At 48.0% G+C, this 15,005-nt stretch overlaps 1 protein-coding gene and 1 long non-coding RNA gene across 2 annotated transcripts in view; one reads left to right on the top strand and one right to left on the bottom strand.

Moving 5' to 3' along the window:
* Nucleotides 1-15,005, bottom strand: part of LOC126428217 (pyruvate kinase-like) — a 141,328-nt gene that overhangs the window by 77,472 nt on the left and 48,851 nt on the right. The window lies entirely within an intron of this gene.
* The window catches only part of LOC126428221 (uncharacterized), a 33,412-nt gene that overhangs the window by 12,722 nt on the left and 5,685 nt on the right, over nt 1-15,005 (top strand). The window lies entirely within an intron of this gene.

The raw sequence follows: 15,005 nt of genomic DNA, 5'->3' as shown, positions 1-15,005 counted from the left end.
ACTGATGAGCAATACTCAAGAATCGGACGAACAAGCGTTTTGTAAGCTACTTCTTTCGTCGATGAGTCACATTTTCTTAGAATTCTTCCTATGAATCTCAACCTGGCGCCTGCTTTTCCCACTATTTGTTTTATGTGATCATTCCACTTCAGATCGCTCCGGATAGTAACTCCTAAGTATTTTACGGTCGTTACCGCTTCCAAAGATTTACCACCTATGGCATAATCGTACTGGAATGGATTTCTGCCCCTATGTATGCGCATTATATTACATTTATCTACGTTTAGGGAAAGCTGCCAGCTGTCGCACCATGCATTAATCCTCTGCAGGTCCTCCTGGAGTACGTACGAGTCTTCTGATGTTGCTACTTTCTTGTAGACAACCGTGTCATCTGCAAATAGCCTCACTGAGCTACCGATGTTGTCAACTAAGTCATATATGTATATTGTAAACAATAAAGGTCCTATCACGCTTCCCTGCGGTACTCCTGAAATTACCTCTACATCTGCAGATTTTGAACCGTTAAGAATGACATGTTGTGTTCTTTCTTCTAGGAAATCCTGAATCCAATCACAAACCTGGTCCGATATTCCGTAAGCTCGTATTTTTTTCACTAAACGTAAGTGCGGAACCGTATCAAATGCCTTCCTGAAGTCCAGGAATACGGCATCAATCTGCTCGCCAGTGTCTACGGCACTGTGAATTTCTTGGGCAAATAGGGCGAGCTGAGTTTCACATGATCTCTGTTTGCGGAATCCATGTTGGTTATGATGCAGATTTGTATTATCTAAGAACGTCATAATACGAGAACACAAAACATGTTCCATTATTCTACAACAGATTGACGTAAGCGAAATAGGCCTATAATTATTCGCATCTCATTTATGACCCTTCTTGAAAATGGGAACGACCTGCGCTTTCTTCCAGTCGCTAGGTACTTTACGTTCTTCCAGCGATCTACGATAAATTGCTGATAGAAAGGGGGCAAGTTCTTTAGCATAATCACTGTAGAATCTTAAGGGTATCTCGTCTGGTCCGGATGCTTTTCCGCTACTAAGTGATAGCAGTTGTTTTTCAATTCCGATATCGTTTATTTCAATATTTTCCATTTTGGCGTCCGTGCGACGGCTGAAGTCAGGGACCGTGTTACGATTTTCCGCAGTGAAACAGTTTCGGAACACTGAATTCAGTATTTCTGCCTTTCTTCGGTCGTCCTCTGTTTCGGTGCCATCGTGGTCAACGAGTGACTGAATAGGGGATTTAGATCCGCTTACCGTTTCTGTCTGCCACATAGGTAGCTAACTACCGTTATTTGAAGAATAATCACTCTTTGTGATTAAAGGACATCACACACGTCCATTCCCGAGGCAGGATTCGAACCTGCGACCGTAGCGGTCGCGCGGTTCCAGACTGTAGCGCCTAGAACCGCTCGCCCTCCCCGGCCGGCGAAGGAGGATCGACTTAATGGCTTAGCTCTGTTGAACACCTACCCTGACATTGATTGTCCTATTGACGATGTAATTAACTAATTTTCCAGGAAGAATAGGCGCATAGAATTCATCATTTAAGGAAGATAACCACAATTGTAACTTTTTTATATAATATGGCATTGTCTTGTATATGTGTATAATCGCCGGCCACTGTGGCCGAGCGGTTCTAGGCGCTTCAGTCCGGAACCGCGCGGTTAGTTAGGTTTACGTAGTTCTAAGTCTAGGGGACTGATGACCTCAGAGGTTAAGTCCCATAGTGCTTAGAGCCATTTTAACCATTTGTGTATAATCAATTTAAATAAATCTTTCTTAAACTTTGCTTGTGATTTGATTATTTTTTATTATGGTAAAAGTAAAGGTAGCTCAAGATATCTTTAGCGCCCCCTCCTTGAGTTTTTCTGTATCCGCCACTGCAGTGGAGACATTTTACTTGAAACTCACTTGCTCGCTGTTGGCGAGAAGATATTTCAAGCGAAGTTCAAATGGTTCAAATGGCTCGGAGCACTATGGGACTTAACATCTGAGGTCATCAGTCCCCTAGAACTTAGAACTACTTAAACCTAACTAACCTAAGGACATCACACAAATCCATGCCCGAGGCAGGATTCGAACCTGCGACTGTAGCGGTCGCGCGGTTCCAGACTGTAGCGCCTAGAACCGCTCGGCCACCCCGGCCGGCTTCCAGCGAAGTACAGCATCACAGTCTTATACAGTCCTCCTTATTCGGCTAGTCTAGCAACATGTGACTTTTATCTATTCCCCAAGGCGAAATCTGCATTAAAGGAAACATGATTTCAGTCCATTGACGCAGCGGAAAAAAAATAAAAATAAAGCGGCATGGTTCATCAACGAGCTCATAGAGAAAGCACTGATTCCATCAATGCAAAACTTGTATCGAGCGTTACAGAGATAGAGGGGAGTATACCGTATTGAGAGTGACAATAACGAAATATGTATATTTTTGAAATAGAATGTTTTTACAGCAATAGTCTCGTTATTTTATAACCACACCTTGTAGCATGTTAGTAGAGTTTTCATTTAAAAATCTTTAAGATTTTTCACATAAAGAATTCGGAGGCATATTTCGGCACGCCCTCTTAGTGCTCTTGAAGGTCGCGCCAGTTATAACAGCCATTTCGTAACGCCCCATCACGCGAGTGCTTTTATCTGCGATTACGCAACTCGGAAGCGACGGCTCCGACCCTCCCTAACATCCAAGCCGCGTGTGCTATTCACCTCTGCCTCCGTGAACTTTTACGTAACTCATGCAGACCTCAGCATACAGTTTTACACAGAACACGCTCTCAGTCTCAAATCATAGTAATACCTGAGCCCTCGAGCCCTCGGGCATTCTCAGCTATTTCCTCCTCAGATTAACGCCGATGTTTGATAGTACAAGAGTTCTCTTGGCTAGGAATGGCCACTTTTCCTGTGCTAATCTACTTTTTACGACCTCCTTGCTTCGTCTTCACGTGTTATTTTGCTTCCACGTAGCAGAATGCAACCTTTACAAGTTTTCAGTGTGTGTAATTAAAATGAGGAATATAATACCGACAAAGCCTTGCGAAATTACAAAAGCATTACAGCAACGATGCTGCTTGTCTCCTACATTGTTGTCCGCCCCGATAGCTGAGTGGTCAGAGTGACGGATTGCCGTCCCACGGGCCCGGGGTCGATTCCCGGCTGGGTCGTGGATTTTCTCCGCTCAGGGAATGGGTGTTGTGTTGTCTTCATCATCATCATTTCATCCCCATCGCAGGTCACCCAATGTGGCGTCGAATGTAATACGGTCTGCACCAAGGCGGCCGGACCTGCGCCGTAAGGGGCCTCCCGGCCAACGACGCCAAACACTTATTTCCATTTTATCCTACACTGTTTAAATAGACATCGAGAAAGCCTTAGAGTTATGAAGTGGATAGCATGCAGGAATGGGAATTCAGATAACGAAGGACCAATGTGCGTACACCTTGTTCCTCACAAATGATCAAATAGTGGTAGCTAGTGACGAGGATGGTATCTGCTTTTTGTTAACAAAATTATTACAAGAATATCACAGGTGGGGATAGAAATAAATTTTTTCTAAAGGCGGAATAACTATTTTGTGGAGAATGTGTAGGAGACACATTACTAGAGGGACAGCACGTTGTTGTTGTTGTTGTTATTGTTGTTGTAGTTGTTGTTGCGGTCTTCAGTCGTGAGACTGGTTTGATGCAGCTCTCCATGCTACTCTATCCTGTGCAAGCTTCTTCATCTCCCAGTACCTCCTGTAATCTACACCCTTCTGAATCTGCTTGGTGTATTCATCTCTTGGTCTCCCTCTACAATTCCTACCCTCCACGCTGCCCTCTAATACTAAATTGGTGATCCCTTGATGCCTCAGAAGATGTCCTACCAACCGATTCCTTCTTCTAGTCACGTTGTGCCACAAACTCCTCTTCTAAAATTGGTTCAAATGGCTCTGAGCACTATGCGACTTAACGTCTGAGGTCACCAGTAGCCTAGAACTTAGAACAAATTAAACCTAACTAACCTAAGGGCATCACACACATCCATGCCCGAGGCAGGATTCGAACCTGCGACTGCAGCGGTCGCTCGGGCCCAGACTGTAGCGCCCAGAACCGCACGGCCACTCCGGCCGGCATAAAACTCCTCTTCTCCCCAATTCTATTCAATATCTCCTCATTAGTTATGTGATCTACCCATCTAATCTTCAGCATTCTTCTGTAGCACCACATTTCTAAAACTTCTATTCTCTTCTTGTCCAAACTATTTATCGTCCCTGTTTCACTTCCGTACATGGCTGCACTCCATACAAATACTTTCAGAAACGACTTCCAGAAACTTATATTCGATGTTAACAAATTTCTCTTCTTCAGAAACGTTTTCCTCGCCATTGCCAGTCTACATTTTATATCCTCTCTAATTCGACCATCGTCAGTTACTTTGCTCCCCAAATAGCAAAACTCCTTTACTACTTTAAGCGTCTCATTTACTAGTCTAATTCCCTCAGCATCACCCGACTTAATTCGACTACATTCCATTATCCTCGTTTTGCTTTTGTTGATGTTCATCTTATACCCTCCTTTCAAGACACTATCCATTCCGTTCAACTGCTCTTCCAAGTCCTTTGCTGTCTCTGACAGAATTACAATGTCATCGGCGAACCTCAACTTTTTATTTCTTCTCCATGGATTTTAATACCTACTCCGAATTTTTCTTTTGTTTCCTTTACTGCTTGCTCAATATACAGATTGAATAACAATGGGGGAGAGGCTACAATCCTGTCTCACTCCCTTCCCAACCACTGCTTCCCTTTCATGTCCCTCGATTCTTGTAACTGCCATCTGGTTTCTGTACAAATTGTAAATAGCCTTTCGCTCTCTGTATTTGACCCCTGCCACCTTCAGAATTTGAAAGAGCCTATTCCAGTCAACAATGTCGAAAGCTTTCTCTAAGTCTACAAATGCTAGAAACGTAGGTTTGCCGTTCCTCAATCTATCTTCTAAGATAAGCCAGCACGTTAACGAATATAAAAAAAATTAAATATTTGGTAGCGTCCTATCGGAAGATGGAAGAAATAATTGGGAAATTCACTGAGATACCATAAGCCATGGCATGCCTCCTAATATTGTATCGCACCTCCTTCTGCCCGGTGTGGTGCAGCAACTCGACGTCACACGGACTCACCAAGTCGTTGGAAGTCCCTACCTCTATAGCCGTCCATAATTGCGAAAGTGTTGCCGGTGCAGGATTTTGTGCACGAACTGGCCCCTCGATTATGTTCCATAAATGTTCGATGGGTTTCATGTCGGGCGATCTGGTTGCCCAAATCACTCGCCGAATTGTCCAGAATGTGCTTCAAATCAGTCGCAATTGTGGCTCAGTGACATGAGACAGTTGTTTGGGAACATAAACTCCAAGGACTGCATATTGTCTCCAGGAAGCCGAACATAACCAGGAGTCAGTCAGTGATCGGTTCACTTGGACCAGAGGACGCACTCCATTCCATGTAAACACAGCACACACCATTATGGAGCCACCACCAGCTTGGTTCAAATGGCTCTAAGCACAATGGGAATTAACATCTGAGGTCATAGTCCCCTAGACTTAGAAGTACTTAAACCTACACAACTGGCCATTAAAATTGCTACACCAAGAAGAAATGCAGATGAGAAATGAGTATTCATTGGACAAATATATTATACTAGAACTGACATGTGATTACAGTTTCACCCAATTTAGGTGCATAGATCCTGAGAAATCAGTACCCAGAACAACTACCTCTGGCCGTAATAACGGCCTTGATATGCCTGGGCATTGAGTCAAACAGAGCTTGGATGACGTGTACATATACAGCTGGCCATGCAGGTTCAACTCGATACCACAGTTCATCAACAGTAGTGACAGCCGTATTGTGACGAGTCAATTGCGCGGCCATCATTGACGAGATGTTTTCAGTTGGTGAGAGATCTGGAGAATGTGCTGGCCAGGACAGCAGTCGAAAGAAAGGCCCGTACAGGAGCTGCAACATGCGGTCGTGCATTATCCTGCTGAAATGTAGGGTTTCGCAGGGATCGAATGAAGGGTAGAGCCACGGATCGTAACACATCTGAAATGTAACGTCCACTGTTCAAAGTGCCGTCAATGCGAACAAGAGGTGACCCAGACGCGTAACCAATGGCACCCCATACCATCACGCCGGGTGATATGCCAGTATGGTGATGACAAATACACGCTTCCAATGTGCGTTCACCGCGATGTCGCCAAACACGGATGCGACCATCACGATGCTGTAAACAGAACCTGGATTCGTCCGGAAAAATGACGTTTTGCCATTCGTGCACCGAGGTTCGTCGTTGAGTACACCATCGCAGGCGCTCCTGTCTGTGATGCAGCGTCAAGGGTAACCGCAGCCGTGGTCTCCGAGCTGATAGTCCGTGCTGCTGCAAACGTCGTCGAACTGTTCGTGCAGATGGTTGTTGTCTTGCAAAAGTCCCAATCTGTTGACTCAGGGATCGAGACGTGGCTGCACGATCCGTTACAGCCGTGCGGATAAGATGCCTGTCATCTCGTCTGCTAGTGATATGAGGCCGTTGGGATCCAGTACGGCGTTCCGTATTACCCTCCTGAACCCATCGACTCCATATTCTGCTAACAGTCATTGGATCTCGACCAGCGCGAGCAGCAATGTGGCGATACGATAAACCGCAATCGCGATAGGCTACAATCAGACCTTTATCACAGTCGGAAACGTGATGGTACGCATTTCTCCTCCTTACACGAGGAATCACAACAACGTTTCACCAGGCAACGCCGGTCAACTGCTGTTTGTGTGTGAGATATCGGTTGGAAACGTTCCTCATGTCAGCACGTTGTAGGTGCCGCCACCGGCGCCAAACTTGTGTGAATGATCTAAAACGCTAATGATTTGCATATCACAGCATCTTCTTTCTGTCGGTTAAATTTCCCGCCTGTAGCACGTCATCCTCGTGATGTATCAATTTTAATGGCCAGTAGTGTAACTAACCTTAGGACATCACACTCTTCCATGCCCGAGGCAGGATTCGAACCTGCGACCGTAGCTGCAGCGCTGTTCTGGACTGAAGCGCCTAGAACCGCTCGGCCACAGCGGCCCGCCCACCAGCACTGCTGACAGTGTCGAAAGTGGTGAGATACCTCCTAATATCGTATCCGACCTCCTTTTGCACGGCGTAGTTTGAAAACATGAAGTCCATGAATGGCGGCTGCAAATGGTCTTGAAGTAGCCGAGCAGACCGGAGAACCCAGCCCATTCTATGTAAACGCAGTCCATACCATTATGGAGCCACCACCAGCTTACACAGTGCCTTGTTGACAACTTGGGTCCATGGCTTCGAGGGGTCTGCCCCACACTCGAATAGTACCGTCAGCTCTTACCCACTGTAATCGAGACTCATCTGTCCAGCCCATGGTTTTCCAATCGTCTAGGGCGCAACCGATATAGCCACGAGCCCTAGAAACGCACTGCAGGTGATGTGCTTCGATCGTCCGCTGCCTTTGTCCATAAACGCCAAATTTCACCGCACTGTCCTACGGATACGTTCGTCGTACGTCCCACATTGAGTTCTGCTGTTATTTCACGCATTGCTGCTTGTTCAAAATGTTCAAATGTGTGTGAAATCTTATGGGACTTAACTGCTAAGGTCATCAGTCCCTAAGCTTACACACTACTTAACCTAAATTATCCTAAGGACAAACACACACACCCATGCCTGAGGGAGGACTCGAACCTCCAGCGGAACCAGCCGCACAGTCCACGACTGCAGCGCCCCAGACCGCTCGGCTAATCCCGCGCGATTGCTGCTTGTCTCTTAGTACCCACAACTCTACGCAAATACGATATTGCAGTGCCTGTACTATACCGAGTTACGGTGCGGTGTTCCTTTGGACATCTAAAGTCTAGCAAACTTACTTCCTGAACATGCCTCGTACATGTAAATGCAGACAGTTTTAGCACATGGGGTTCACATAATGGTCGTACACACTTAACATTTAACTGCGCTGTACCGCTTAGCACAGTGCTTCCAAATCTTTGTTAGACCGTTACCGCTGAGTCCAATTCCAATTAGGCATTAGCTAGCACCATCGTCCTGCTCCTCCTCCCCCCATTCACCCCCCCCCCCATCCTCCTCCACATTATCACCAACTTTAGCACCTAACTAAACTGTAGAATGAAAACTTTTCTTGGAACACTTTTATTTTTAAAATAATGAAAGATGAATGATATTTAGTGTGTGTGTGCGTGTGTGTGTGTGTGTGTGTGTGTGTGTGTGTGTGTGTTATACTGAAGAGCCAAAGAAACTGGTAAACCTGCCTAATATATGTAGTGCCCTCGCGAGCACACAGAAGTTCCACACTACGACATGGCATGGACTCGACTAATGTCTGAAGCAGTGTTGAAGGGAATAGACACCATGAATCATGCAGGACTGTGCGTAAATCCGTAAGAGTACGTGGGGGTGGAGATCTCTTCTGAACGGTACGCTGCAAGGCATCCCAGATATGCCCAATAATGTTCATGTCTGGGGAGTTTGGTGGCTAGTGGAAGTGTTTCATCACAGAAGAGTGTTCCTGGAGCCACTCTGTAGCAATTCTGTAAGTGTGGGGCGTCGCATTGTCCTGCTGGAATTGCCCAAGTCCGTCGGAATACACAATGGACACGAATGGATGCAAATGATCAGACAGGATGCTTACGACCGTGTCAACTGTCATAGTCATATCTAGATGTATCATGGGTCCCTTATCGCTCCAACTGCACACCATTACAGACTCCATCATTCTGAACAGTTCCCTGCTGACATGCGGGATCCATGGATTCATGAAATAGTCTCCATAATCGTACATGTCCATCTGCTCGACACAATTTGAAACGAGACTCGTCTGACAAGGCAGCATGTTTTCAGTATCAACAGTCCAATGTCGGTTCTGGGGGACCCAGGCGAGGCGAAAAGTTTTGTGTCACGCGGTGATCAAGGTACATGAGTGGAACTTCGACTCAGGGGGCCATATCGATCATGTTTCGTTGATAGGTGCCACGATGACACTTGTTAATGGCCCAGCAATGAGATCTGCAGCAATTTGAAGAAGGGCTGCACTTCTGTCGCGTTGATCGTCTAACAACTGGGCCAGACACTTGTTGTGTTATGTAGGCGTTGCCGACCGCAGCGCCATATTCTGCCTGTTTACGTATCTATATATACTCCTGGAAATTGAAATAAGAACACCGTGAATTCATTGTCCCAGGAAGGGGAAACTTTATTGACACATTCCTGGGGTCAGATACATCACATGATCACACTGACAGAACCACAGGCACATAGACACAGGCAACAGAGCATGCACAATGTCGCCACTAGTACAGTGTATATCCACCTTTCACAGCAATGCAGGCTGCTATTCTCCCATGGAGACGATCGTAGAGATGCTGGATGTAGTCCTGTGGAACGGCTTGCCATGCCATTTCCACCTGGCGCCTCAGTTGGACCAGCGTTCGTGCTGGACGTGCAGACCGCGTGAGACGACGCTTCATCCAGTCCCAAACATGCTCAATGGGGGACAGATCCGGAGATCTTGCTGGCCAGGGTAGTTGGCTTACACCTTCTAGAGCACGTTGGGTGACACGGGATACATGCGGACGTGCATTGTCCTGTTGGAACAGCAAGTTCCCTTGCCGGTGTAGGAATGGTAGAACGATGGGTTCGATGATGGTTTGGATGTACCGTGCACTATTCAGTGTCCCCTCGACGATCACCAGTGGTGTACGGCCAGTGTAGGAGATCGCTCCCCACACCATGATGCCGGGTGTTGGCCCTGTGTGCCTCGGTCGTATGCAGTCCTGATTGTGGCGCTCACCTGCACGGCGCCAAACACGCATACGACCATCATTGGCACCAAGGCAGAAGCGACTCTCATCGCTGAAGACGACACGTCTCCATTCGTCCCTCCATTCACGCCTGTCGCGACACCACTGGAGGCGGGCTGAACGATGTTGGGACGTGAGCGGAAGACGGCCTAACGGTGTGCGGGACCGTAGCCCAGCTTCATGGAGACGGTTGCGAATGGTCCTCGCCGATACCCCAGGAGCAACAGTGTCCCTAATTTGCTGGGAAGTGGCGGTGCGATCCCCTACGGCACTGCGTAGGATCCTACGGTCTTGGCGTGCATCCGTGCGTCGCTGCGGTCCGGTCCCAGGTCGACGGGCACGTGCACCTTCCGCCGACCACTGGCGACAACATCGATGTACTGTGGAGACCTCACGCCCCACGTGTTGAGCAATTCGGCGGTACGTCCACCCGGCCTCCCGCATGCCCACTATACGCCCTCGCTCAAAGTCCGTCAACTGCACATACGGTTCACGTCCACGCTGTCGCGGCATGCTACCAGTGTTAAAGACTGCGATGGAGCTCCGTATGCCACGGCAAACTGGCTGACACTGACGGCGGCGGTGCACAAATGCTGCGCAGCTAGCGCCATTCGACGGCCAACACCGCGGTTCCTGGTGTGTCCGCTGTGCCGTGCGTGTGATCATTGCTTGTACAGCCCTCTCGCAGTGTCCGGAGCAAGTATGGTGCGTCTGACACACCGGTGTCAATGTGTTCTTTTTTCCATTTCCAGGAGTGTATTTGAATACGCATGCCTATGCCAGTTTCTTTGGCGCTTCACTGTAGAATGAATGACGAAGGAATTCGTGGTGCATCGCAAATGCTGCCCACAACTCCTTTCCAGAAAAGGAAGCTAACTATCCACGGTAGTCACAAAACGTGCTCACCCTGCATTAATACTCTCCACTGCAGCACTTGCTTGACTTGCACACTATCACTCAGTTTAAAATCAACCAAGTTAAAATGTGTGCACTGCACTTACTGCTCGAAAATCACTTAATTGCTGCGCTACATCTTCTGAGCTGGCATAAATTGGAAGATTTCAGGCTGCTAATGCTTTGTGTCAACCACAGCCACCAATAGTAATAAAAATAATACTGTGTACAGCACTATAGTACCTCTTATGTAGTTACTGCTGTGTCTTGCTGGCAATTAATTCACTTATCTACTTCAAAGCGAATAATGAAGCAATTTCTGAACTACTGCAGATACTATTCATGACTTGGAGAAGAAATTTCCTTGAAATATTTAGCATCTGTTATGTATACTACACCCCTGGAAATGGAAAAAAGAAGACATTCACACCGGTGTGTCAGACCCACCATACTTGCTCCGGACACTGCGAGAGGGCTGTACAAGCAATGATCACACGCACGGCACAGCGGACACACCAGGGACCGCGGTGTTGGCCGTCGAATGGCGCTAGCTGCGCAGCATTTGTGCACCGCCGCCGTCAGTGTCAGCCAGTTTGCCGTGGCATACGGAGCTCCATCGCAGTCTTTAACACTGGTAGCATGCCGCGACAGCGTGGACGTGAACCGTATGTGCAGTTGACGGACTTTGAGCGAGGGCGTATAGTGGGCATGCGGGAGGCCGGGTGGACGTACCGCCGAATTGCTCAACACGTGGGGCGTGAGGTCTCCACAGTACATCGATGTTGTCGCCAGTGGTCGGCGGAAGGTGCACGTGCCCGTCGACCTGGGACCGGACCGCAGCGACGCACGGATGCACGCCAAGACCGTAGGATCCTACGCAGTGCCGTGGGGGACCGCACCGCCACTTCCCAGCAAATTAGGGACACTGTTGCTCCTGGGGTATCGGCGAGGACCATTCGCAACCGTCTCCATGAAGCTGGGCTACGCTCCCGCACACCGTTAGGCCTTCTTCCGCTCACGCCCCAACATCGTGCAGCCCGCCTCCAGTGGTGTCGCGACACGCGTGAATGGAGGGACGAATGGAGACGTGTCGTCTTCAGCGATGAGAGTCGCTTCTGCCTTGGTGCCAATGATGGTCGTATGCGTGTTTGGCGCCGTGCAGGTGAGCGCCACAATCGGGACTGCATACGACCGAGGCACACAGGGCCAACACCCGGCATCATGGTGTGGGGAGCGATCTCCTACACTGGCCGTACACCACTGGTGATCGTCGAGGGGACACTGAATAGTGCACGGTACATCGAAACCGTCATCGAACCCATCGTTCTACCATTCCTAGACCGGCAAGGGAACTTGCTGTTCCAACAGGACCATGCACGTCCGCATGTATCCCGTGCCACCCAACGTGCTCTAGAAGGTGTAAGTCAACTACCCTGGCCAGCAAGATCTCCGGATCTGTCCCCCATTGAGCATGTTTGGGACTGGATGAAGCGTCGTCTCACGCGGTCTGCGCGTCCAGCACGAACGCTGGTCCAACTGAGGCGCCAGGTGGAAATGGCATGGCAAGCCGTTCCACAGGACTACATCCAGCATCTCTACGATCGTCTCCATGGGAGAATAGCAGCCTGCATTGCTGCGAAAGGTGGATATACACTGTACTAGTGCCGACATTGTGCATGCTCTGTTGCCTGTGTCTATGTGCCTGTGGTTCTGCCAGTGTGATCATGTGATGTATCTGACCCCAGGAATGTGTCAATAAAGTTTCCCCTTCCTGGGACAATGAATTCACGGTGTTCTTATTTCAATTTCCAGGAGTGTATATGTCTCAATTTCCATATAGTGGAGATGCTGAGTCACAATAGGCTCAAAAAAAGATTCACACAACTAGGCTTTCGTCCATTAAGGCCTTTGTCAGCAATAGACACAGAGACACACACACACACACACACACACACACACACACACACACACACACACACACACACACACTCACTCAAGCAAATGCAACTCGCACACATGTCTGCAGTCTCAGGTGACTGAAACTAACCTGCGAGCAGCAGCACCAGTGCATGATGGCAATGGCGACTGGGTCGGGGTGAGGAGGAGGCAGGGGTGGGGAGGGGGAGGGGTATTATGGTGCGGGTGGTGAACAGTGAAGTTTTGAGGTTTAGACGGAGGGCAGCAGAGAAGGTGGGGGGGGGGGGGGAGGAAGTAACGGAAAGGAGAGAAATAGAAAGAAAAGAAATTAAGAGACTGGGTGTGGCGGTGAATTTCCGGCTGTGTAGTGCAGGAAAGGGAAGAGGGATGGGTTAGGACAGTGACTAACGAAGGTTGAGTTACATCGTTACATTCCGTCCTGGATTTTCCATTGTTTGATATGTCTCACTTTTATCATAAGCGATGTATGGGAAAAAGAATAACATACGTATTGGGTGGACTATGCGAGGAACCTGTAACCTCCATTGCATTAATGCTACTAATTGAGAAAAAAAAATTATTGATAACTTATATGATTGTTATTACAGTCTTACGAAAATATGATATTACACTACTGGCCATTAAAAATGCTACACCAAGAAGAAATGCACATCATAAACGGGTATTCATTGGACAAATATATTATAATATTTTCATGCAGTTTGGGTGCATAGATCCTGAGAAATCAGTACCCAGAACAACCACCTCTGGCCGTAATAACGGCCTTGATACGCATGGGCATTGAGTCAAACAGAGCTTGGATGGCGTGTACAGGTACAGCTGCCCATGCAGCTTCAACACCATACCACAGTCCATCAACAGTAGTGACTGGCGTATCGTGACGAGCCAGTTGCTCGGCCACCATTGATCCGACGTTTTCAATTGATGAGAGATCAGGAGAATGTGCTGGCCAGGGCAGCAGTCGAACATTTATTTATTTATTTTCTGTATCCACAAAGGCCCATACAGGACCTGCAACATGTGGTCGTGCATTATCCTGTTGAAATGTAGGGTTTCGCACGAATCGAATGAAGGGTAGAGCCATAGATCGAAACACAGCTGAAATGTAACGTGCACTGTTCAAAGTGCCGTCAATGCGAACAAGAGGTGACCGAGACGTGTAACCCATGGCACCCCATACCATCACAGGGGGTGATACGCCAGTATGGCGTTGACGAATACACGCTTCCAATGTGCTTTCACCGCGATGTCGCCAAACACGATGCTGTAAACAGAACCTGGATTCACCCGAAAAAATGACGTTTTGCCATTCATGCATCCAGGTTCGTCGTCGAGTACACCATCGCAGGCGCTCCTGTCTGTGATGCAGTGTCAATGGTAATTGCAGCCACGGTCTCCGAGCTGATAGTCCATGCTGTTGCAAACGTCGTCTCACTGTTCGTGCAGATGGTTGTTGTCTTGCAAACGTCCCCATTTGTTGACTCAGGAATCGAGACGTGGCTGCACGATCCCTTACCGCCATGCGGATAAGATGCCTGTCATCTCGACTGCTAGTGATACGAGGCTGTTGGGATCCAGCACGGCGTTCCGTATTACCCTCCTGAGCCCACCGATTCCATATTCTGCTAACAGTCATTGGATCTCGACCGACGCGAGCAGCAATGTCGCGATACGATAAGCCGCAATCGCGATAGGCTACAATCCGACCTTTATCAAAGTCGGAAACGTGCTGGTACGCATTTCTCCTCCTTACACAAGGCATCACAACAACGTTTCTTCAGGCAATGCCGGTCAACTGCTATTTCTGTATGAGAAATCGGTTGGAAACTTTCCTCATGTCAGCACGCTGTAGGTGTCGCCACCGGCGCCAACCTTGTGTGAATGCTCTGAAAAGCTTATGGTGTGCATATCACAGCATCTTCTTCTTGTCGGTTAAATTTCGCGTCTGTAGCACGTCATCTTCGTGGTGTAGCAATTTTAATGGCCAGTAGTGTAGTAATGATCTTATGAAAATAATTTAGTTTCGCGGCTGAAACAGAATTGAATCGTTTGGCTTTTACCACTCAGAAAATTTAATTTTATACTCTAGGGGTAATTACCGTCAGATTGGGAACGACTGGTTTAGCATAACAATGCACGGTTCATTTGACAGGAAGGTGAATACCTCAAATATGGTCTTGTGAATTTGTTTCTTTAGCTATCCTCTTGAATTATAAGCAAACGAAGCAAATCTCCTCGTTTTGTCTCAGACTGGCCATTCGGGACCGACCGATCGCCATGCC

This window comes from Schistocerca serialis, chromosome 12, assembly GCF_023864345.2.
Source record: "Schistocerca serialis cubense isolate TAMUIC-IGC-003099 chromosome 12, iqSchSeri2.2, whole genome shotgun sequence".
NCBI lineage: Eukaryota > Metazoa > Arthropoda > Insecta > Orthoptera > Acrididae > Schistocerca > Schistocerca serialis.
This window is presented reverse-complemented; position numbering and strand designations above follow the sequence as displayed.